The 26,549-nt window shown below is 38.6% G+C and overlaps 1 protein-coding gene across 1 annotated transcript in view; it reads left to right on the top strand.

The window, feature by feature from the left end:
- Window positions 1-7,823: 7,823 nt before the first annotated feature.
- RAP1B (RAP1B, member of RAS oncogene family) overlaps window positions 7,824-26,549 on the top strand; it is a 54,748-nt gene continuing 36,022 nt past the window's right edge. Inside the window, exon 1 of the mRNA XM_066368708.1 lies at window positions 7,824-7,979. The gene's annotated coding sequence lies outside the window, so the exon portion shown is untranslated. The remainder of the gene's footprint in view (window positions 7,980-26,549) is intronic.

Below are 26,549 nucleotides of genomic sequence, written 5' to 3'. Positions count from 1 at the left end.
CATTTCTTATCTATATTTTGGGGTTATTTAATAGTTTTCAATCCATCTTCCATATTTTCTTTACACAATATAAAAATATCTGAAAGAGAAGTCCTTACTTTCTCAGCCTTGTATTTATACAGACATGGAATGTAAATTCTATAAGCTTTTTGCTACAGAATGTTATGAAAGTATTGACCAAAAGTGATGTTATTTATACAGAAGCTGAAAGATAAAGGCATATTGCAAAAGAAAATATATAAATAATCAGTCAACAGAAGGGACCATTAGAAGTTAGAAGAGATTTAAGAGACATAGTAGTTACATTTAATGTTTAAACTTGTTTGAATGATAAACTGAACAAATCAACAGTAAAAAGCCATCTTTGCTACAGATATTTTAAATATGGACTGGGTATTATATTTTGTTAAGTAATCTTTTAAAATTTTATTAGATATGATCATAGCATTGTGGTTATATTTTTTAAATGTTCTTATCTGTGGAAGATGTACACTGAAATATTTATAGGATTTTCCTTAAGGTACTCCAACCAGAGTTGGGGGTAGGGGCAAGACAGCTACAACAATAGTAGCAAAAGTTAAGAGACACATTGAAACTGAGTGATGTGTACGTGGAGCCTCGTTTCATTTTTCCATGTCCATTTGAAATTTTCCACTATAAAAAAGTTCTTTTAAAAATTAAGGCCCACTGGCCCTGGCTGGTTGGCTCAGTGGTAGAGTGTTGGCCTGGCGTGCGGAAGTCCCGGGTTCGATTCCCGGCTAGGGCACACAGGAGAGGCGCTCATCTGCTTCTCCACCCCTCCCCCTCTCCTTCCTCTCTGTCTCTCTCTTCCCCTCCCGCAGCCGAGGCTCCATTGGAGCAAAAGATGGCCCGGGCGCTGGGGATGCCTCCTTGGCCTCTGCCCCAGGTGCTAGAGTGGCTCTGGTCGCGACAGAGCGACACCCTGGATGGGCAGAGCATCGCCCCCTGGTGGGCGTGCCGGATGGATCCTGGTCAGGCGCATGCGGGAGTCTGTCTGACTGCCTCCCTGTTTCCAGTTTCAGAAAAAAAATAAATAAAAATTAAGGCCCAGTATTTAGAGAATGGCTGGGAGGAAGGACAAAAGTAAAAGTATATAAACCAACCAGACAGTGGAAATAAAGAAGTGGTCATATTTTAGTGATCTTGGAAGTAGAATCAATAATAGAGTTTAGTAAAGAATTTGACATAGAATAAGGTAGAGAGAAGTGTTAGATTTCTATTTTAATAGACTGGTACCATTTATTAGATGAGAATTCCTGGAGGAAGAGCCAGTTTGGGGGAGATCAATCAAGAAAAGCTTTTCAGGAGGAAACTGGCCCTCAGCAGCTGGAGCTCAGCAAAGAAGTCTAAATGGCAAATAGAGATCTGTGAGCCGCTGGCATTTTGATGGCACATAAAGCCATGGGAAAAACTAGAGTTGCCCATAAGAAAGTATATAACAAGGAAAGGGCCCAGGATCGAGCTCTGAGGGACCCCAGCCCTTAAGAGTCAAGAGAAAGGAGAAACAGCAAAAGACAGTAGAAAAACAGCCAGAGAGAACAAAAGAAAAATCACAAGAATATAGTACTGTGAAAACTGAGGGGACAGTGTTATAAATGCTGATTAGTACTAGTTGAAATAATACTTTTTAGTACCAATACATTAAAATAGGCTTTTTTTTAGCTTCTCTAATAATCAAGTCATGTTTTAAGCTACCCTTACTATAAACTTTATAGCATTGTTTCCATTGCATTAATATTTCCAAGTTACAAGCTACATTAGAATACAACCAAACTTTGCGAACTGTCATTAGCAAAGCAAAAGAAAAGTTTAACAAACATTTGCTGAATGCTTACTATATTTACACAAACTTTTATTGAGCCAGAGAATATAATAGACACCAGCATTCACTGAGAACCTTTTAGATGATGATAGTTAAGATTTATAGAGTGTTTACTTTGTGGTGGGCACTGTTCTACTTGCATTGTTAACTCTTTTAATTCCTCAATAATCCCATAATGTGGGTTCTATTACTGTACTCATTTTACAAATGAGGAAACAGAGGGGATAGAAGTAAATTCCCTAAGATGAATGGAACCTGTGTTTGAACACCTGCAATCTGATTTCAGAGCCAGTCTACTTAATAGCTACCCTGGTTACTTCCATTTTTATACAGAGGGTCCTCGGGTTACGACAGTCTCAACATAAGATGTTTCGAGTTTACGAAACTTTAAAAAATTGAGATGTGTTTCGGCTTACACTGTAAGCATCGTACTTACAGACTATGTGGACAAACTAGTTTGGTTGCATGTGGCAGAAGAATACACTGTATTCTTTTTCTGTAGCTTAGTTGTGTTTTTATGTTCTAGACTGATTTTACAACTATATTAGGATAGGTAAGTAAGTGACTTAGGCTAGGGTGTGTTTCAACTCACACCAAAATTCGGGTTACGTCACTGTCGTAGGAATGGAACTGTTGTACCTGAGGACCCCCTGTATCTGGTCTCTTATTTTCTTTAAAAAAAAAAAATTTAAAGCCCTACACTATAAATTTTTTTATGTGTGTTTACTTTTTAAATTCCTAAAAATAAACTTGGAAAGGCTAAAAAACTGCCAGAGGTCACAAATCCACTATAATCAGCTTGAACATTCTAACCAAGATTAGCAAGAACCTCCAAACTACATTTTATTTCTAATATGACAGAAAGTATGATAGCTACAAAGAAATGTAAGATATGGCTTTTGTTCTCAACAGGATTTCAGGCTGGAGGAAAGACAAAGCAGTTTAAGTAAGACAAATCTGATAAGTACCAAATGAGTGGTACAAACAGTTCTTGTTAGAGGAATTCTGAGAAGCAAGAAGCCACTGGGTCTTGAACAATTTCTAAAATTTAAGTAAATACAGAAAAGACTGATTTGTCTGTCTTCCAGAGAGCATTTATAAAGGAATAATAGGGCAACACGGTACCAAAAGAAGGCAGACAGATTAAAATACAAATTTCAACCCTGCCCACATATTTATATATGGCCTTGGTCACTTCGCCTTTCTAAGTTTTAGCATTCTCATTAACTTTCATCTTGAAATTTGATAATTACTACTGAGGTATATGATTCACACTCAGGACTTGGTATGGGTAACTGGGACTAGAAGCTAAATACTATCATGATGAAGTCTGTGGGACGCCAAGCCTGGAGCATCTTTGGCAGAGTTATATTGGTTGTTGGATTTAGGGACGGGCCAGATTCTGAGAGTACTTTTATGTCGTTTTTGAAGATTTTCTTTAAATTTCTTTTGAAAATTTCATGACATGGAATATTTTTGTTAAGTTGGTTCTTTCAGTGGTTTTCTGCTTTAACATTCATTTATATGATGGCTCTGAGAATGGGACTTTCATCTGCATAGTTTTCCTCAGCTACAGTGTAAGATAGGAGGAAGTGTTAAGTACGTATAATCTTCCTTACAGCACAGACATTAACAGTGACAAAATTATAGAACTGCTAGGTTTATTTAACGCAGTGAAGGCAGGTTTAGTGGCCAAACCTACAACTGCTGAAATAGAGTAGAGACCAAATTTGAAATATATCTTGAGACAAGTAAGCAGTTATTACACAGAGTAGAAAATATACCACATTGCCTCATTTTTCTTATATATAAGTACTTGGTTTCCCCAAGACAGAAATCTTAAGGAACACAAACTACCCTAGGAGAGTATGAGTTTTGAGTTGTTTTCCTATAATAGTAACAGTCTATTATGTTCTCACCTGGTCTCTCGAATGATTAAGTGCTAGAATTTATAAAGTAACTGAATAGAGTTTGAGCATAGTCTTTGACCAAGAGAACAGAATGAATCTAACTAGAGATTTTAAGACATGGTTTTTCCTTTTTTTCGCATCAAAAAGCAGCCTTCTTATCCTTCTCAACTTCCAATTCCAGCTATGCAGGGTGCTGCAAAGGAATAGAATTATATTTATATACTATATATACATATATACACACATATACATGTAAATATAATATTTATATAGATGATGTATTCATACATGCATATACAAATATGCACACACATAAAACAAAGAGAAAAATCTGTAAAAAAAAGTGCCCTGAAAGGCTCAATTTTCAATATTATTTTGTGAATGGAATAATATAATATTTAAGGGTAATGACTATCAATGCTACTGATAACCATGATTAATTAGAAGCTAAAAGCAGGACTCCTTTTAATGCTTATTAACTGTTAATTAGGAATATTATAAATTTGGAGTGTTTTTTTCATCTAACTTTCAATCTGCAATAAGACCTTTATTTACACGGACTTTTGAGATTAAACTAATGTGGTATAGATGTTATTTGAAGTAAAACTGTTAAGGAGGCAAATAACATGAAAAATCAGAAATTATCAGGTTAAATACATCAAGAGTTATGGGTGAACATACTATTAATTCATTTCCTCTAAAAGGGGAGAAACTAATGTTGAGCTTCTTCTAGTCTTCAGGGCTAAGACATGGCTATTTTCTATATTTTATCTTAAAACAGTTCTGTAAGGCAGGGGTTATTAAACCCATATTCTAGATGAGAAAACCAAGTCTTAACATGGTCAAGGAATTTGCCCAAGAGCACACAGCTAATAAGTAGTGGAGCTGAACATCGACTCTAGTATTCTCCACTATTTCACAGTACCTTGGGAATAGAAAATCTGACAAATATATTTTGGATGCCTATTATGTGAAAGTACCCTGCCAAACATGAGAAATATATATCTTGATCATATGGATTTTATGTTCTAGTCAGGCAGGACCAGCTATATAACTTGAAGGACCAACTGCAAAATGAAAACGCAGGCTTCTTGTTCAAAAATCATTAAAAATTTCATGATGGCGACATCAGAGCATTAAACTGATCATGTGGCCTTTCTAAGCACAGAGCCCTGTCACATGCCCATGAAGCTAGCTAGCGCTGAGTACAGAAGAGCACTGCCTATTTTTGTTTGGCCATGAGCTAAGAATAGTTACCACATTTTTAAATTCTTAAAAAGAATATTTGTGATGTGAAAATTATATAAAATTCAAATTTTAGTGTCCATAAACAAAGTTTTATTAGAATACAGCTACACTCTCTATGTGTCTTATGGCTGTTTTTGCACAAGAACAGTAGAGTTGAGTATTTACAGTAAAGACCATCTGGTTGGTCCATAGAGCCTTAAATATTTACTATCTGGCTCTTTATAGAAAAAGTTTGAAAGCCCCTGTTCTAGAGGGAAGGTAGAAAACAAGTAACAAAAGAAAAGAGCACTAGAATGTTAAATGAGGATTCAAAAGAGAAGAAACCACATTAGATTGGAAATATCAGAGAAAAAATGCTTTCTTGGAGAAAGTAAAGTGACTTTGAATAATGGGCAGGGGTGGGAAGAGGCATTCCAGGCACAGAAAATCACCTCTGGACACCAGAGAAGTGGAAAAGCACTATATTTGGGCAGGATAAAGAGTCTGCTCCGACTGTAAGACAGTTTTAAGTGAAAAGGAAAAGTAAGACAAGAATTTTAACTTTATTTTGGTAGGGTCAGAAGAAACTGAAGGCTCTTTGAGGAGAAGCTTAACTTGCTCAGTAAGCTTTAAGATAATTCATCTGGCAACAGTGTATAGAATGGATCCCAGGACCATAGACCAGACCAGAGACTGGCAAGGCAAGGTAGGAAGGTGTGGCTTAAGTCTAGGAGTTGAGAAGTGGTGCCAATCTAAACAAGCATAGTCTTAGTAGACATGAAATTACTATCTAACAGATGGGCCAAGTGACTGGTGCTTTGAGAAAAGGCAGAGAACAGGGTCGAGCTTGAAAACCAGGTAATTTCAAAAATAGTAATACAATTAACAAAAGAAAGGAGAGGAAACTGGTTTGGTGACAGAGATGATGAGTTAAGTTTGTACACATGACCAGTTCAAGTTGCCAATGGAATATTCTGGTGAAGATTTTTTTTTCTTAATTTTTTTAAGTTTATTTATTTATTCATTTTAGAGAGAGAGGGGGGAGAGAGGGAGAGAGAGAGAGAGAGAGAGAGAGAGAAGGAGGGAGAAGCCAGAAGTATCAACTCCCATATGTGCCTTGACCAGGCAAGCCCAGGGTTTTGAACCGGCAACCTCATGTTTCCAGGTTGACACTTTTTCCACTGCGCCACCACTGGTCAGGCTCTGGTGAAGATTTCAAGGTGATAGGAACAAGGGCTCAAACTCAAAACTGATTTAATGCTAAAAGATGCAGATTCTGGCATTCTCTACACAGAGATAATAGTTTAATTCAAGTGTAATGATTTCCAGTATAAAAGAGGGAAACGAATGTATTTCAAATTAAAATAAGCTATTTAACACATTCTCTCAAATTCTAAATAATCCTAGCTCCAATATTTTAAAATTGACTCTGTCTGAAAGAAAAACAAAAAACTATTGCCCAAGAATAAAAAAAGAGTTCAAAAAGAAAAGAAAGAAAAAAGAAAAAACAGTATACCCAGGTAACATCTGCTTCCATGAACTGAGTTTCAGGCTTTCAGACTTCTCAAAATTTCATGCAATAATTGAAAAGTCAATAAGGTCAAATTTATTTGAAATTCATTCATTCAGAATTTCTAATAATTCCTACAGATTGCTCTGAAATTTGCCTCTGAAATAGCCATTAAAAATGTTTCTTAAGGAAACAGCCATTATTGAAATATGTAACATATTCAATTAATTTAAATTGTAAAATACCTAGAAAGCACTTACATACAGAAAACTTAGGATAATTATCATTCAATCTTATCCCTTTAATTTAGGTTAGTTTTTAATTACTAGTATTCTTAAAAGTAAAATTAATCATATTTTTCATTAATCTTCCTATTTGTTAAAGTTCATATAATTATTTCAAGAATGATACACTTCAATTATGAATTAAGCAAAAGTTTGTTTTCCCCAACCCGTACTTTACCCTGCACCTTGCTTTCTTTGCATCTTTTCGCCCATCAGAACCCCATTTCATAAAAAAGGCTTGGTCTTGTACTAACAGTAGTTGCATTTCAGGCTTTTCTCTAATGGAGCTACAATTCCCTTAAGTTCCCGCCCTTTCTGGAATAAGGCATTTTTGGAACAGAAAGTGCTGTTACCAAGTAGTCACGTCATAAACTTACCTATGGATAATCTTTTAAAGTGCCCGAGTAGTACATTTAAATATGCAATTTATTTCACGCATATAAAGTGATTTAGGCACAGAGTACAAAGTTTGGGATCATCGATTTGTTAACTGAGTTTCGCAAAGTAATTTGTAAAGAGTTCACACAGGTTATTATGATACCAGTGGATGAAATACTTGTCAATTCAATAGAAAAACCATTTAAAGAATAAAAAAGACTATGCCCTGGCCTAAGCTCCTTCACGGAGCTCTGGGTGTGGAAACTGCGTGTTCTCAGTTACTTCTCCATCCACTTTTCCCAACACAAAAGGATCTGCGAGCACCAGCTGATTGGTAGCGTTGGTGACTGATCTACAGTTTGCCTTAAAGACACCTTTTGAGTTTTAGAGGGCTTCTAAGTCCTTCGCGCTACTGTAAACCTCAGCGTCCGGCAAGCCGATACGTGAAAGCTCCGCGAGCAAGCAGGCTGAGGAAAGGCTGAAGGGGCGGTGGGGCGGAGAGCAACATCACCGAGGAGAAGCCGCGAGGGCGCCGCGCGTGTCCGGCCGGCGCAGCGACGGCACGGAGTGCCCCGCCCCTCGGCTCCCTTCGCCCCACCCCTCGGCCCCGCCCCTTCCCGGGCCGCGCCCCGCCCGCGGACGGAAGCGAGAGCGAGGCTGAACGCCTGACGTCAAGGCGACACCGCCAAACCTCGCCCAGAGTCAGGCGTGTAAACCAGCCGGAGCGACGATAGCGCAGGACAGCCGTGGCGCCGGGAGCAGCGACCCAGAGGGAGCGCGAGGCGCGGGACGACGCTGCCTACGGGGACCCGGTGACAGCGTGAGAGGTTCGCAGAGTGCGTGCGTGGCTGCTGAAAGGAGCGGTGGCGGCGGCAGCCGTACGGGGCGGGGGCCCAGCGCCGGCTGAGGGGCGCGGGTGGGGTGCGGCGCGGGCCGGGCGGGGCGCGCGCGGCGGTCAGGGGCCCCGGCGGCGTAGACGGCAGTCTCTCGGAGCGCGGCAGGTGGTGCGAAGGCCTGGCGCCCGGCCGGCCGGCGCGCTGCCTCTCGGGCCGGCGGGGGCGAGCCGCTGCCGCCGCCGCGGGGGAACAGCGCGCTTTGCGGAAGGGGTCAAATGTCTGAAATATGGCGGAGGAAGTGAGAGCCCGAGGACCCCCCCACCCCCCGCGCCCGCTCCCTCCAGCCCGCCCGCGGCTGCAGCCTCTCCCCTTGCCTGTCGTCTGCGCGGCTCCCCGGAGGACTCGTCCCCGTCCCGGAACCCCCTCGCTGGCCGCCTCGGTTCCCTCCCGGGTATGGGTGGAAGTTAGGATGGAAACCAGAAAGTTGTCTTTTGCGAAGACCCAGCTTCCCCCAGCCTCGAGCCAGGGCGAGGAGCGTTCGGGGGAAACCACTCCCCGGCGCCCTGCAGGCTCGAGCCCGACAGGGAAAAAGTTTGCCTGAAACGGGGCCGGTTTGCTCCATTTGTTGCGGGAAGTGGCAGGAGTACGGCAGCGGAGGGAGCCCCACCTAGTCTGGCAGCCAGCACCGCGTAGAGAAAAACTGTTAAAGGGGCCTTTCCCTCCGTCAGCAGAGGAAATCTCTTTCTCTTACAATAAGAGAGAAAATCCAGGAAGTTTGTGGATTAGACACATCTCGATGTGTCTAATCCTAAAACTGGCTGTCAGCGCCTTGAATTTTAGTTAAAAGCTGCCCCCAGTGAACAGGGCCATCCGGATTCTTCTTCTGAAAAAACTGATGGCTTTCGGAAGCCTTGCTAGTTTAAGCAGATGATACTGCTTTCCCTTCGCCTGCTCCACTCCCAGCCTCTCTTTATTAGTTTGGGAAAATTATTAGTTTGCAAAAACATTTTTGCCCTGCTACTCCTGTTAGGAACATAAGCAACTCTGTTTTACAGTAACGGGAAAACAATTTTAACGGGGTAGAAAGTTGACACTAAATGAAGGTTAATTTTAATATTTTAAAATTAGTTCAGTACTTGAATTTTTGTTTTACTAGTAGCCTGTAATAGATACCGAGTGTTACAACTTAAAGCTTCTTGAAAATTTATTTTTCACCCCCCCCCCTTTTTTTTGTAATTAAAATGCTGTTTCGACTTGCTCAACAGAACTTTATCTTAGTAAGAAGTAACTTATAAAAAGGGAAGCCGATTATTTAATGTCAAGTTCATTTCACTCCCAAAAGCTGACTCTTGAATAGTATTTGAGTCATAATGGAGTCATGGGACTTTTTAAGGCCCGGAAAGAACCATTGAAATCATTCAGTCCCACCCTCTCATTTTATGGAGGAGGAAACTGAGGCCTAGGAAAGATAAGATAAAACTATATAGTTAGTGGTCCTTCTTATTTTTAGGAGAGTAGTCTATCCATAATAGGGAATCTAGAGGAAGAAATACAGCATTTTTATACATTTACAGAGGCTGGTATTCTCATCATACCCAAGAAAAGGGGGTGCCTTAGTCAAATATTGTGGAAGAACCACTTGGGTAGTTTCATTCCACGTTTCAGAGGACATTGCTACCCAGGAGCTTAAGTAACTTTAAGGACACAGAGCCCTGAGGATGGTTTTATTTGAATCCATTCATGCTTCCCTGCACTACACAGTGTTTTCACCTGCATTTTCTTGTTTGGCATTCACAGTAAATTGTGAGGCTGCCTTATTTGAGGACTCCCCAAAATAAATCTTTGAAATACATGTAGCCAGTTTGGTTTTAATGTGTCAGGTGTCAGGATACAACTGAAGAGCCCAATAATAAATTGGCTTGATTTTAAAATGGGGCATGAAAGGGAATGCTCTTGTCTTTTGCCTCCCCCCCCCCCCCGCCTTTGAAAGTCATCTCTTTTCCTGTCTATGACACATTATCACTTCCTATCTTCTGATATCTTTGTATGTATTTTTGTTATGTATTACACTGAATTGTAAACTCCAGGGACAGAATGTGTTCTTTGTATGCCCCAAAGCACTGTCGTGGAACCTTGCACATAGACAATACCAGTTCTTTAAGTGTAAGCACCGTGAGGGTAGGAACTTGATTCCTTTCATTCTCCACTGTATTCTTATTTCCTAGAACCTTGCCTGTGCACATAGTAAGTGTTTAGCATTTAGATTTAGAAATTAATTGTAATGAACATTTAAAGAGGATATTTGGAAGAGGACCTTGTATTCCTTCAAAAAGAAACATTTCCACATGACTTTGGAATCTTTAACATTACAACTTGATTTCCATTGTATTTTCAAAACAATTCTTTTACTATATAGAATTTCAATATTTTCTCTTAGTTATATGTAGGGGAGGTGAGCCCCTATGGCAAGAAGCTACCTTGTGAGGAGGGCCTACTAAAGAATTGATTATAAAAAGAAAACCTTGATCCATGTACATAGAGATCTTATCAAGTATATCTTCAAATATAATTCAAGCTTGGTAGGTCTGTGAGATTGATAACATGATAACCAATGAGACATGTTTTAAATATAAAGTCTTAAGATAGGGATGAGAAACTGCTCATGTTCAGTTTTCTTTTTAGAGAATTTGGCTGATTTTACAAAGGTGTCATTTCTTTTTCCCCAAAAAAAAGTATAGGCAGTTTTATTATTGAATATCAGGATCTTACTGATATGCATGATTTTCCTAAAGCCTTAAAATAATGTTTCCCTGTGTGTGTATTGATAAGAGGGTGAGTATTGATCTGTAGTGTCTAGGTTTAACTGGTACTGGGAATAGTTTAGTATTTATGAACTAAATATACAAAAGCTGTTTTTTCCATTATGACAATGGTGTCACATGTTTGGAAAAACTTAATAAAGATTGTGCTTTCTTAAACTTTTTGAGACTGTATAAGGTTCTGACTAAAAACATACCAGTACCCTGATTTTTGTTTTTCTCCCCACTATCATTTTTTGAGGACTCTATGTATGGTCTTAGAGATAGGCTAAAATTTATCTTTTTTCTTTTTTGTTTTTTTTTTACTTATTTCCTTTTATTATTGAGGGGCCTGGAGGCTGAGACGTAGACTCCTGCATGTGCACCACCCAGATCCACGTGGCAGGCCCACTAGGGGTCAGTGCTCTGCCCATCTGGGGCTGCTGCTCCATTGCTTGGCAACTGAGCTATCTTAGCATCTGAGGGGAGGCCATAGTGCCATCTTCAGCACCCAGGGCCAACTTGCTTGAATGAGGCATGGCTGCCAGAGAGGAGGAAAAAGAGAGAAGGGGGAGGGTGGAGAAGCAGGTGGTCGCTTCTTCTGTGTGCCCTCACAGGGAATCAAACCAGGGACTTCCACGTGTTGGGCCCAGGCATGTGGGGCCCAGGCTTAACCGCTGAGCAGAGCCTGAAGTTTACCTTTTTAGATTTATTTATTTTTTTTTAAATTGAGAAACATTTTGGCTGATGATAATGATTCATTGTAACATAGGACAGATTTTCCTGTAAACAGGAGTACTACCATGCCCTATCCTTGTGCTGAAAGCCTAGTATTTTTCACCATCTTTGATATTTTGCAATAGTTTTGAAAGGTACTAATTACCTTTTGAGGACTTAAGTCTTCATTTATTAGTTCTTTGGAAATCTGTTGAATGCAGTGTAAGCAGTATCTACATAGAATGAATTTATACATTTGCAGTAAAAACTAGCTTGAAATATATACAGGGTGAGGCAAAAATAGGTTTGCAGTTGTATGCAAAACAGCTTATTGTATTTATTAATTATAGTATTTTTCCATACAAACGACTGTAAACCTACTTTTGCCCCACCCTGTAAAATCTGTTAGTCTCATTGAACCTAGTAGAGTACTGATTGTAAAAGCAATCCTTTTAAGTCCTAGATTTCTATTTTAAAGAAGAAAGGTTATGAGGAACTTCTTTGCTGCCTTTTAAAAATTGAAATCAATTATTAAAATATACCACTAACTTAAAGATTACAGCCTAACAGTGGTGTGTTTATTACTCATATTAGTCAAATTAAGGGTACACAGCAACTGATTATTTCAGTAGCAATTTAGAAAGAGTCTTTGCTTTGCATTACTAGAGGATCAAAAATTTTTAAACTCATGTTTCCAAGGAGGCTTAAAACTTATAAAAGAAGTGAAAATTGAGAAGAAAGAATGGACCAGGTTTCATCTGGTTTCTATTATAAAGAAAAATATTCTAGAGTCTTACTATGCTTAAAATCATTTGATTGTGCCTGACCAGGCGGTGGCGCAGTGGATAGAGCGTTGGACTGGGATGTGGAAGGACCCAGGTTCGAGACCCCGAGGTTGCCAGCTTGAGCGCGGGCTCATCTGGCTTGAGCAAAAAAAGCTCACCAGCTTGGACCCAGGGTCGCTGGCTCCAGCAAGGGGTTACTCGGTCTGCTGAAGGCCCGCAGTCAAGGCACATATGAGAAAGCAATCAATGAACAACTAAGAAGTCGCAACACGCAACGAAAAACTAATGATTGATGCTTCTCATCTCTCTCCATTCCTGTCTGTCTGTCCCTGTCTATCCTTCTGACTCTCTCTGTCTCTGTAAAAAAAATAAATAAAAATAAAAAATAAAAAAAAAAAAAAAAAAAAATCATTTGATTGCATATGAGGTACTTGAGTACTAGAAATATATTCACTTTTAAATTAAGAATCTTAGTCTCTCTGATCATAGAGAAATTATCTAATGTTCTCCTTTTGAGTTTTACATCGAATGGTTCCTTAAGGTTTCTCTTGTAATTATGTTGTTTTATATTTTGTAGTTAATGTTACTATATACAGGCTTTATCAGTGAGACTTTTTATTTATTTGTTTTTTTAATTTTACTTTTTTAATGGGGTGACATCAATAAATCAGGGTACATATATTCAAAGAAAACATGTCCAGGTTATCTTGTCATTCAATTATGTTGCATACCCAACACCCAAAGTCAGATTGTCCTCTGTCACCTTCTATCTAGTTTTCTTTGTGCCCCTCCCCCTTTCCCTCTGCCTCCCCCCCCCCCCCCCCAACCACCACACTCTTATCAATGTCTCTTATTCTCGTTTTTATATCCTACCTACGTATGGAATAATGCAGTTCCTGGTTTTTTCTGATTTCCTTATTCAGTGAGACTTTTTAAATATAAACTGGATTCTGATCTCATGAAATAAGTTGTAGGTAATTTTTTCCAGTGGTGGGGGACTAAATGTTTTTTTAAAGGATGAGAGCATCTGTTAAAAGTTATAAATAATTTTGATTACTTTAAATCATTGACTTAAAATCATCACTTTTACTATATCACAGAGCTGTTGCTGATTTTCTTAGTAGTTGGTTTGAAAATTTCAGTAAATATGTTATTTTTTAAAAATATATTATTTTAATAAAATTGTTCCTATGTTTAAAACTTAGCATTTTGTTAAGTAATCTTATTTTGAAAATATGTAGTAAACTGAATGATTGCCCCATTGAAAACTGTTGGTGGGCTACCTCTATCGGTTGCTTTCATCTTGTAGGAAGGAAAAAAAGATGGAAGAAAATCTGTTTTGTCCATTTAATAGCAGTTTTTGGCAAAAGCTTCTGAAGAGGAAATGGAAAATGTTACATAAAATAAAAATCTAATTATCTGTATCTTCTAAAATCTGTCCTCATTAAAATTATTTTTGAAGTCACTTTATTCTAAAAAATAAAGTTGGGTGACTTTGTAAAAAGTTTTTAGTTAATGAAACTAAGTATTAATAAAGACTATTACTATAACTTCTTTTTACTTAATTAATAGTTTTTAGAAGTCAAAATGATACGCATATTGCCTCCAACTGTTAGCGTGTGTTTTAATGTTGCAGTGTGACTATTACTATTGCTAATATAACATAAAGAAGCAGATATAGCTGCTGCTTCTAAGATTGTTATTAAGCTCTCTGGTGACAATAGCAAAACTCAGGAATCCGTCAGGATATCTTGAATTGTGTACTGTATAGATAATAAGGTTAGGGATGAAGTATATAAATGTGTATTTTCTACTCTTAAAATTGTTAAACTGGGATAGTATACTGAATTTGTATTGGTAAGACTGCTTGAGTTTTCAAATATGTATGTCTTTCTAATTTTTTTGTTAAAGTATTTAGAATATGAAAAAATATAAAGAAGAAAGTTAGTGTCACTTGTAATCCTACCAGAATTTTTAGGCACAATTTGTACTTCCCTTTCCGAATCTTTCCTACTGCCTTGCTTCTTCAGTGGGAAAGATGACATAATATACTTAGAGTTGTTGAGGATTAAATGGAGTATTATTCATAAATGCTTATAAAAGAATATACTAATATACTATTAGTTCTTGTTTATTATAAAGCTTTTATTCCTCTGTAGCATTGCCACTCCCAGTTGAGGTTGATTTGATTATTTAAGATTCCCATTAAGGTATGAATGAAAAAATAATTGTGATTGTGAACAGTTTAACAAATAAATTGTCTAGCTCAGTGGTTTTCAAAGTATGGTCCAGGGAATTCTGGAGATTGCCTAGACATTTTCAGGGAGTCTGCAAGTACAAAACTATTTTTACAGTAATACTGAGATATATTTGCCTTTTCCCTGTGTTAAATTTGTACCAGTGATACAAAATAATGGTAGGTAAAACTTATGGCACCTTAGAATGAATCAGGTCAGAGCATCACACTGTATCAGTAATCATTATATTCCTCACTGCCGTGCACTCACAATTAAAAATAAATAAATAAATGAACCTTAAAACCGTCACCTAAATGCACTTGAAGAAGTAAACCTTTTTAAATCAAATCTCAATTCTTGTACACATCGTTTTAATGTACTGTAACAAAATGGAAAGTACACTTAAAACACTTCTTGCTGCCATGGTTGTCTCTAGGAAAAGGATTTGTGTGGTTATTTGAATTGCAAGTTGCCGTGGCCGCTATTTCATGACCACTATTTTTACTTGAAAGAATGCCTGACAAACTGGTTGTTTGGATTTGGATATAAGGCTGATGTTTTCCTCAAAAGTAAAGTGAGCCTTTAAGGTAAAGATTGACAATATTTATGGTCAGTGACCAAGGTCTAGTTTTCAAGTGAAAAATTAGAGTTTTGGAAAACTTGTACCAGCCACTCTGTGCTCTTGACAACTTACCCATGTTTTAAAGATTTTTCCTGATGATATTGGTAATAATCATGAACAGGGAAATTTTAAAAAAAATAATATGTAATGAAATATGTCAGTATTTGAAGATCTGGATAACTTTGAACCAATATTTTCCAAGTGACTAATGCATCACAAAACCACACATGGGTAAGAAATTTTTAATATTTTTTATTTATTGATTTGAGAGAGACATCAATTTGTTGTTCCACAAAATAGTGTTGTTCCACTATTTATGCATTCATTGGTTGATTCTTGTATGTTCTCTGACCAGGAATGGAACCTACAACCTTGGCATATGAGGACGATGCTCTAATCAACTTGAGTTAGAGGTCAGGGCCAGAAAGTCTTCCGAAGTTTTAGTTGGACTAGTGGATTTTAATGTTAAAGAGAACATAAAGTTTATTGATATCGTTTCTTATTCCCATATGTTGCAACCAATTGTCAGCTCTTGTTGTAGTATAAAGGGAAAATATCCACGTTTACCTGAAAAGGCTATTAATAAGATAGTCCCACTGTCTGTCTGGTTATTCACTTTTTTCTTTTGGTATTGCTTATTTTTCCATGCTGTGCTCTGAGTGTTTAACATCACTTTTGATTTATTTTGTTTGTTTGTTTTTGGAGGGAAAGAGAAGTATAAGAACTAGATAAATGTGAGGCATTGTTTTCCTGTGCTTTATCTTGAAATCTCTTAATATAGAAACATTTTAGGTTTAATTTCTGTGTAGTCTTTTTATACATGGTTTTTAAATTTTAGGTGACTGATTTATTAAACAGCTAAATAAGCAACACTTTTAGTTTTATTGCAAATAAATGTATTTACTGTCATCCAGTTTGCAGTCTTTTTTTTTTTCTTTTTTTTTTTTTTCCCAAAGTTGGAAATGGGGAGGCAGTCAGACAGACTCCCGCATGCACCCGACCGGGATCCACCCGGTATCCCCACCAGGGGGCGATGCTCTGCCCATCTGGGGCATCGCTCTTTTGCGACCAGAGCCACTCTAGCGCCTGAGGCAGAGGCCATGGAGCCATCCTCAGCACCTGGGCCAACTTTGCTCCAGTGGAGCCTTGGCTGTGGAAGGGGAAGAGAAAGACAGAGAGGAAGGAGAGGGGTAGGGGTGGAGAAGCAGATGGGCGCTTCTCCTGCGTGCCCTGGCCGGGAATCGAACCCGGGACTCCTGCACGCCAGGCTGACGCTCTGCCACTGAGCCAACCAGCCAGGGCCTCAGTTTGCAGTCTTTTGAATAGTCTATTCAACTTTTAATCACAGTGATGGATTAGGTAATTGTTTTTCTTTTAATCCTTTGTTTGTTTGTTTTAATTCTTGTTTTGTATACCTAATTACTCATAGGTAGATTGCATGTGTGTCTAACTTTTGGCCTAACCTCAAGGGAGCAGATTTTTATACCTTTTTTTTTTTTTTTTTTTTTTTTTTTAGAGAGAGGAGAGAGAGAGAGAGAGAGAGAGAGAGAGAGAGAAGGGGGAGGGAGGAGCAGGAAGCATCAACTCCCATATGTGCCTTGACCAGGCAAGCCCAGGGTTTTGAACCTGCGACCTCAGCATTCCAGGTCGACGCTTTATCCACTGTGCCACCACAGGCCAGAAGGGAGCAGATTTTTAAGATAATAGTTGACTTTCACAATTTTAAGATACGTGGTAGCTTTCTTATCATGAAGCTATGGACTTTTTCCAATTCTAGTTTAATAAAATAAGTGATAATGGATCACCTGGATATTAGCTTTATCATGTTTAAGAACAGTTGTAGCAATTCTTGTTAAACAACTTTTTATAAACCTCATGTCATAGGACAGCTTCCAATTTTAAAGGATTTTTAGGCTAATGTGCATTTGGTTCAGGTAATAAATTTAAGATTATGGAAGAAGGTAAATTATAGTTTATACTGTACTCAATTTCTTACAAATTTAGTGCCATTTATTTCCCTAGGGATAGAATTGATGTGTTCTCTGGGAGGAAAGAGAGGGTATTGAGTCTGAGCATCACTTCTTGAAAGAACAGAATTGACTTTGGAGGAAGAGAAAGGGATGTGGAGTGTGGTATAAGGAGGAGTCAGTGTAAAACTGCTAATTTCAGGGTCTCTTCAGAGATTAAACATAGAACAACAAGCCTGGTGGTGCTTAATCCCACAGGAAGTAAGGGAATTTAATAAGCAGCTCTAGTTCTCCCTATATTAAATAATTAACTGGTAGGCTTCTCTGTCTATTCTGAACTGGGGAACATAACTGAGATCATATGTTATGTCCAGAACATCCAAATTAGTCACATGGTTACCCCTGGCTATTATTGCTTATGCAGTTTTAGCAGCTAGTTTAAAAAAAAAAAAGTTGTTTGAAATTTTGTCTATTTCAGGATTTTTATATTTAAGCTTGTTTTTGTTTTCCAAGAGTCCAGTCACCTTACTTCAGGGGTCTCAAACTCGCGGCCCGCCGAACAATTTTGTGCGGCCTGCAGACTAATCCACGAAGTTCAATTCGTGGATTAGTCTGCGGGCCGCGAGTTTGAGACTCCTGCCTTACTTCATCATCTTTTAACAAAGAGAAGACGAATTTGCAAGCTTTTAACAACAGAACATTAATAACATTTTTGTATTGTTTACGTGAAAGTGATGGTGGTGATGATAAACAATGTAGAGGTGAGAGGGCAGTAAATAGAGCAGGAAAGAGTAAGGATGTATAAGAGGGTCTTGTTCCAATGAGCAGGGCTACTGTTATCACTCTTTAATTTAGAGTTCTGGTTTGAACAGGAATGACAAACTTCACTTTTAAAAGCACTTGTGATGCTCTCATGATAGATCTTGTCCACCAGAAGGCCCTGTGTGAAGATAAGTTGATACTGTCTAACAGATTATGGTATTAAAAGTTTCATCACAAAGCACTGTGAGTTGACAGTACTTGCGCATTTTTACTCCCCAACAGGTCCTGTTACACACTTTTCTGTGCTCAAATAGAACACATTTCATTTTACTCATAAGTTATAGCTGATTACTTTGAGCATGAGGGATAAATCTGAAAAATGATATGCTAATTTTGGTTGGTTGTTAAACCTTTGATTCTACACATAGTTAGTGGTGATAACTTTGACCTGGGTGTCCTAAGTTTCAGTTGTCTCGCAGGCTCTGGCCAGGAAACCTTGAACAAGTTAACTTCTCAAACTATAGAAATGATCCCTGAAAGTATAGTCTTAAGTTAACTTCTCTATGTAGAAAAAGTTTGATTGAAAGACTGGCAAAGTCTTTTGAGTTCTAAAATTCTGTGTTTCTGTGATAGGGTCCTTTTTGAAGCTACAATCAGCTGTTGTCTGGACTCCTACAGGAGCTTCCTAACTTGTTTCCATTTTTGTCCTTCTTTTACCTCAGTCTCCACCCAGAAGACAAAGTCATCTTTTAAAAATGTAAATCAGATCATGTGATATCCTACAGTCCCAATTTACCCCCCAGAGACTTAAAATAAAAACCAGATTCAATTCTTGCTTATTACTTCACAAGTTTACATCCTTCCACTAAGCTCTAGCCATACTGGACTTTTTTGTATTTTTTAATTAAGTATAGTGGATGTACAGTACTGGCCTTTTTTCGGATCGTGACCCAACAAGTCGTATGTCACTTTTGAGTTTTGGTACTTACAACTACTTTCTGTCCAGTATGATCTTTCCTCAGCTGTCTTCAATTCTGCCTCAGTCTTGTTACATTGCATTTCACCTCAGAAGGTAATTGTTCAATGATTTGTGTTTACCAGTTCTCATCATTGGCTACCTTTACATAATTTTAAAGTGCTATTCCTATTTCCAACTCTAATTCCTCACTAAGGGCATCTGTCTCTTGAGGACTCATTCACCTGATAACATGTTATTGAGAGCTAACTGTTCTCAGATACTGTTGTAGGATTGAATTGAATAATTATACACAAAATGTTCTTAGCAAGGACATGAAAAGTTAATCAATGTGAAATGTAAATAGTAGTTCAAAATAATTATACTCAAATTAGTAATATTGATTAATTCTTATTGGAACCGGAGAAAGATATAAAACTTAGGCCAGTGGTTCTCAAAGCCTGTGCCCTAGAAGATTTCCAGGTGCGCCCTCTGGTATTCCAGAGAAATATGTGCCTGTTGGAGTTTAGATTTTGGGGGGACAGAGGTGAGGGGAATTGGCTGTAAGCTGACAGTCTGCCCAAACCGCACCTCACTTGCCTGATTAGGTTGCAAAAGGCTGTTAAGCTGTGGTGCTGGATTGTTTACACTACACCCCCCATGTTCCCCAGAAAGACTGGAGGCAAGTTTCTTCTATCCTTCGTTATAAAGTTAAGATGATATGTATGGTGGGGGTTTTCTGCACCTGATAAAATTCCTTTTTTTTTTTTTTTTTTTTTTTTTTTTTTTTAAACAGAGACAGAGAGAGTCGGAGAGAGGGATAGATAGGGACAGGCAGACAGGAACAGGAGAGATGAGAAACATCAATCCTCAGTTTTTCATTGCGACACCTTAGTTGTTCATTGATTGCTTTCTCATATGTGCCTTGACCATGGGGCCACAGCAAATCAAGTAACCCCTTGCTCGAGCCAGCAACCTTGGGTCCACGCTGGTGAGCTTTTGCTCAAACCAGTTGAGCCCGCGCTCAAGCTGGCGACCTCAGGGTCTCAAACCTGGGTTCTTTGTATCTCAGTCTGATGCTCTATCCACTGCGCCACCTCCTGGTCAGGCTGCACTTGGTAAAATTCTCGAGTTGCCTTGGAAACATGATCACAGATCTCATTGATTTGCTAATGGCCCACTTTGCCCTAGAAAAAAAGCAAGATGTGGTTTTTGGGCACGCTTTGTTCTTGCCAGCAGCAATTACAAGGCCCTCCCGATCCCATATGTTCTTAATTCCACATATTTTCTTAATTCCGCACCATTCCCACTTAGGACCTAGAATTACTAGCAGCGCTGGTTCACAGCATGTACTCAAATAAAAAATAAATATAGGCCCTGGCTGGTTGGCTCAGCGGTAGAGCGTCAGCCTGGTGTGCGGGGGACCCAGGTTTGATTCCCGGCCAGGGCACATAGGAGAAGCGCCCATTTGCTTCTCCACCCTCCCCTCCTCTCCTTCCTCTCTGTCTCTCTCTTCCCCTCCCGCAGCCAAGGCTCCATTGGAGCAAAGATGGCCCGGGCGCTGGGGATGGCTCCTTGGCCTCTGCCCCAGGCGCTAGAGTGGCTCTGGTCGCGGCAGAGCGTCGCCCCTGGTGGGCGTGCCAGGTGGATCCCGGTCGGGTGCATGCGGGAGTCTGTCTGACTGTCTCTCCCCCTTTCCAGCTTCAGAAAAATACAAATAAATAAATAAATATACTTACTCTATTATACCATTTCATTACGGAAATACCACTCTTTTTGTTAACACATCATTATTATATTTATTAACACATCATTATATTATTTTTAGATAAATACCCCCAAATAAAATGGATAGATTTCTCAAAAAGAAGCGTTATATTGAAGAATCCGATTCTGGAAGTGAGCAAAAGTTAAGTGTAAATAAAATAGGACTTGAAGGCTGACGGGCAGAATTTAATATATAGCATTTTTTATCACTTAACACTGAGCAATACGATTGGATTAGAAATTCACTCGTGGAAGCTTCAACTAATTTTGGTTTAACATTAACAGAAGAAGAACTGGCAGCTATATCCACTGACTGTAGATTGATGATTAAACAAAAAGAATTGTCTCTGGAAGCCTTTTAGATTTCTATAAAAGAAGAATATGTGGCAATAGCTAAAAAAGCTTTAAACATTTTACTACAATTTTCAACATCCTATTTATGTGAATTAGGATTTTCTACCCTCAACACAATTAAGAGTAAAAAGAAAGGAATTCTTCAGTGTATTGACAAGGAAATGAGAGTTTGCCTTTCAAATATATGCCCAAACATTGAAGAAATCGCTAAGACACATCAGGCTCATGTTTCTCATAAACACAAGAATGAAAAAACTTAACACATTTGTGCCAGGACCTGCCGAATTGACTAAATCTTACTCTGTGTGTGTGTGTGTGTGTGTGTGTGTGTGTGTAAATAAAAAGATAACTTTGTTGTTTTTTTTATTTTTTAATACCTTTTTTTTACGAATTCTAAAAAGCATAACAAAAAATGTAACAAAAATGTTTTTAAATGTCAGAATAAATTTAATTTTGTCATATAATTACCATAAAAGCATGCTTAGACTTTATATATTATAACATATTTCTGAGAAATTTGTATATAGTGTGTCTACAATTATTTGTAGGATTTTAAATGTGCCCTGACTTCAAAAAACTTGAGAACCACTGACTTAGGCTCTAGTAGTCTAAGAAGACATTAAGAATGAGGTGGGGCCCTTGCCAGTTGGCTCAGTGGTAGAGCATTGCCCAGCATGTAGAAGTCCCAGGTTTGATTCCCAGTCAGGGCACACAGGAAAAGTGCCCATCTGCTTCTCCACCCCTTCGCTCCCCCTCCCTTTTCTCCCTCCTTTCCTCCCTCTCCCCCTCTCCCTCTCTCTCTCTCTCTCTCTCTCTCTCTCTCTCTCTCTCTGTCCCTCCTACCTTACTCTCTCTTCCTACTTCTCTTTCCTATTCTCCTGCTGCTATGGCTTGATTGGTTCAAGTTCATCAGCCCTGGAGCTGAGGATGTCTCCCTGGAGCCTCAGGAGCTAAAACTAGCTCACCTTCCAGCATGGCCCCAGATGGGGGTCTCTGGGTGGATCCTAGTGTGGTGAGGGCGCATGCTGAAGTCTAACTCCTTTCCTCTCATTTGGAAAAGAAGAAGAAAAAAAAAGTGAGGTGGGATCTTGCATGATATTAAAGGAGTAATATAAGTTTTAGGCTAACAGTGAATCTCAGAAAAGGCAGCAATACAGAAATTAGGAAGTACCAACTATTTTCAAGGGAATGTTTTTCTGTAGTAGATGTCTGAAATGGATTTATAGGCCTACAATCTCTTACTTATAACCCTTGGTACCAGGTATTTTGGAATTTTTGGAGAGTTACACGAATAGTCATACTAAATAGTAGGATAAATAAAATCTGTAAACAGCCTCCTATCGGTACTTGGGTGAAGTTTTGCTGTGTAAAAAATTTATATCAGATCAGGTTATGCCATCAATTAGTGGATAAACTTTCAGGTTTCAAAGATTTTAGGATTTCAGAATTTCTATGAGGTTCAGAATCATTACTTTGTGTCTTTGGAAGGGACATCAGGGCCTGAAAGATGTTACTTTAAAGCAGCATTATTTTTATCTTAGTAACAGTCTTTACCAAGGAATTCTTTTTGACCCTGACTCTGGGTGGAATGTACTTCCGGGGTGATGAGTGTTAAAGGCTTTGGGAGTACAGTACCACCTTATTCCTTAGATGTAGCCCAGTGGTCCCCAACCCCCGGGCCGCGGACCGGCACTGGTCCATGGGCTATTTGGTACTAGTCTGCAGAGAAAGAATAAATAACTTACATTATTTCCGTTTTATTTATATTTAGGTCTGAACGATGTTTTAGTTTTAAAAAATGACCAGATTCCCTCTGTTACATCCATCTAAGACTCACTCTTGACGCTTGTCTTGGTCACTTGATACATTTATCCATCCCACCCTAAAGGCTGGTCCGTGGCCCAAAAAAGGTTGGGGACCACTGGTGTAGCCCAGTTAAAGGTTTGGAAGTAGTGAAGATTTATCTGTATGTATTGATGCTTGGAAAATAGAAAGTATTTTTTTAAAAAAAGGTTCAATGATTGAGAGCTTATATGTTAGTCACAATTTCTTCTTGATAGATTTTTTTTATAACCTTATGAGATACCATCCTAGTTTTTCCTCCCAATTGATATAGTTTCTAAGAATTATATAATACATTTAATTGTGAGGTAAGAAGATTAGAATAGGAATGTTATAGGATGAACATAATCTCTTGAAAAATCCATGATGGAATTACTTGATATTGACAGGAAAGAAATAACTGAAGATGCTGCTCCTGAGCAGAATTAATTACATGAAGTGCCTATTCTCTTTTTGTGTTTTCCCCATATGCTCTGCTTATTCTAGCAGCCTAATAAACACCCAAACTTAAGTTCTCATGGTCTTTTTCCATTCATGGTATATACTAATGTCCAAGAAAAAAATTGCTGTTTTTTTGTGTGTGAGAGAGGGTGCTTTTTTTGGATATCTCATTAAATTGCAAGGACATGCATGTTTCAAAGCTAATTTTTTAAAAAGTGCTTAGTGACCTAACAATTATCAAGTAAGGGGAATAATATATGAGAAAGCCAAATGTAAGCATTATTTATGACTTCTAAAGTGGCATGTTTTTTATTTTTCTACGTGGTCTTTACTGGATACTAAGCACATTTTTTTTTTCATCGTTAAGTGAGAGTAGGGAAGATAGACTCCTACCTGCTGCGCCCTTATCGGGATCCAACCAGCAACCCCCGCCCATGGATGCTCAAATCAGCCAAGCATTTTTTAGCTCCTGAGGCTGATGCTCTGACCAACTGAGGTATCCTCAGTGCCCAGGGCCGACCCTCAAACAAGTGGAACCACTGGCTGTGAGAGGAGGAGAAAGAGGGGAGAGGAGGGAGGGGGAGAGAAGCAGATGGTCTCTTCTCATGTATGCCCTGACTAAAGATCAAACACAGGACGTTTGCATGCTAGGCTGACAATCTATCCACTGTGCCAACCGGCCAGGGCCTACGCACATCTTTGAATAAACTAAAGAGGGTAGAATATAAGGAAGAACTGTTAAACCAGTTTAAACAACTTCATAAAACAATTAGCTACACAAGTTAGTGTGGGCAATAAGCAGCCACTATAAATTACTGCTTAGATTGAATTAGTAAAATTATTCAAAAAAATTATGGGAAGTACCTGGGTTTCCATTGTTTTCTTGTTAGTTGGTTGGTTAATTTTTCTCTTGTGAACTTTTGGCAGGTTTGCTAGGGAATTTTCCATTATGAATGTCCTGGTCTTGACATTTTATTTGGAATGTAATGTAGTTGTGCAAATGATGAACCCACAAAATAAAATCATGGCATTTTTATTGTGGTTTCAAATGCATTTGGGGCAATCATGTTAAGCTTTGTCATTTAATCCTGGTTAGTTTAACAGTAAAAGGAAATATTTTTTGTAGTCATTTGTTCCCTTCTCTCATGGAAGAGACTAATTCCATTTATTTCTGAAGTCAGCCTTTCGTTGAAACAGACTGTAAAATTATGTTTTAAAAAATCTCCCATTCTTGTGTGGAGTGGGTATATTGTAAAATCTCAAATTTTATATTTAAAAGAAATATTTATGGCATTCTTCCACTTATGAAAATTGATGTGATTTGTTCTGGGATCCTTGGCCTTAACCTGAATTCTAGTTCATCTACTAGTACTAAGTGCTTAACCTCTAATTTTTTATACATCTACCCCCGAGAGCTGACAGACTGTACTTAGTATAGTTTAGTATAATATTTGTTTGAAATAACAGGAAAACCAGTATTTCCCCTAACTAATGGAGATACCTCTGTGGTTGATGTACTTATCTTATTCTGCAACCTGTCCAGCAACATTATTGAGCACCTTTGGTGTTAGTGTTAAATTCTGGAATCACAAATTCAGGAGACTTGGGGAAAAATGTGGCTTCAGCTAGGAACACAGAAAAAGAAGCCTTTTATACTCAGTAATGGTTATCCCTTTGGAGTGGTGGGATCTCCCTCCCACCCCACCCCCTTTGTGATTATAAACGCTAACACACATTAAAAGCAAGATATTTAAATTACTTTAAAACCTGATTTCTGGAAGCTTGAAGAACAACAGAGACCTTCCTTTTCTTACCAAATTGAGGGACACGTATTTGGAAACAAAAAGATGAATAAGATGGTCTCTGATGGAACCTGATCTTTTGCTAGAGATACAGGTCAGGTCTCAAGGTCTTTAGGAGAGAGGAAGGGGTTACCAGAGTCGCTAGATGTGCTTTTAAAAACGTACACACATTGCCTGTTGTAATAAGTGTTACTAATGACCGCTGCTTTCATAATTTATCATTTGACTAGGCTTCTGGGTCTTCAGATTTAAATTAGATCTGACCTTGAGACATCCCCTGCCACCATTCCGAGCAGTGACTTTGTTTTGCCACCTCTTTAGGTACCGCATGCATGATCCCTTCCTGTCATGTGGGGTGTGACCCTTCCCAGCCTGACTGTATCTACCGGAAACATAACATCTGGCTAAAAATGTTTCATTATATAGTGTTCATTCACATTTATCTTTGGAGACTCACAGTATCTTAAAAGACAGACTTAAATGAGTCTTGTTGGTCAACCTTGCTTTATAAAAATGAAAAAGTAAGGCTAGCTCTCTAAGTCTTCCATGTATTGTAGCTTGGGTATAAGTACTCGATGTAGGTCTGGCAAACAGGGTTTTTCTAAAATAATCAGAAGGGAAATTTTGCAGAGCCCCAGTGGCATGAATTCTTTAAATGTTGAGTGTTTATTATATTAACTATTTTCAGATTCAAAGTGAGCAGATTTAATAGATCAGATTCAGTTTCATATGCAAAAATATACTTTGCCCAAGATGTCCTTCTTTTTTATTTTATTTATAAAACTTGGCTAGAGTTTTTGAATATGTTGGGGGCTTACCTTCTTGCCATGTATTCCCCTGATAACAGTACTTTACCTTCACGAATGGCCATGAAAACTAAATCTGTTGACTAGTGAATAAGGTGCATGTTGAATGAATGTTGTAAAAACGGGCAACATCAAGTATTCTGGAACCAAAAATCATTATTTTTGGTAGACAGTCTTTAAGCATTCAGGTGGACCAGTCTCTGTGGTTCCTTTAACTGAGATGCAGTCACACTCTGCTTTCTATTGTAATCTAATCTTTTTTTTTCACTCTCTTTTTTTTTTTTTTTTTGTGATGGAGAGTGGAACAGATAGGGACAGACAAGACAGGAAGGGGAGAGAGATGAGAAGCATCAATTCTTCATTGCAGCTCCTTAGTTGGTCATTGATTGCTTTATTTTATGTACCTTGACTGAGGGGCTACAGCAGAGCTAGTGACCCCTTGCTCCAGCTGGTGACCTCGGTATTTCAAACCTGGATCCTCTGTGTCCCAATCCTATGCTCTACCTACTGCACCACCACCTGGTCAGGCTGTAATCTAATCACATTCCTATATTTTGCTGCCTTCTGTGCCTTTACATTCACTTTTCTTTTTCCTGGTATGTTCTTTCCTATTCAAAGGCTATAACTTTATTCATTACCACCTTCTTCATAAATCTGTTTCTGACTGCTCTTCTGAATTTCCATAATATTTTTGTTTCTCGTGATA

Source organism: Saccopteryx leptura, chromosome 2 (assembly GCF_036850995.1).
Source record: "Saccopteryx leptura isolate mSacLep1 chromosome 2, mSacLep1_pri_phased_curated, whole genome shotgun sequence".
Lineage (NCBI taxonomy): Eukaryota > Metazoa > Chordata > Mammalia > Chiroptera > Emballonuridae > Saccopteryx > Saccopteryx leptura.
Note: the sequence above shows the minus strand (reverse complement) of the source record. Positions and strands in the feature narration are given on the sequence as shown.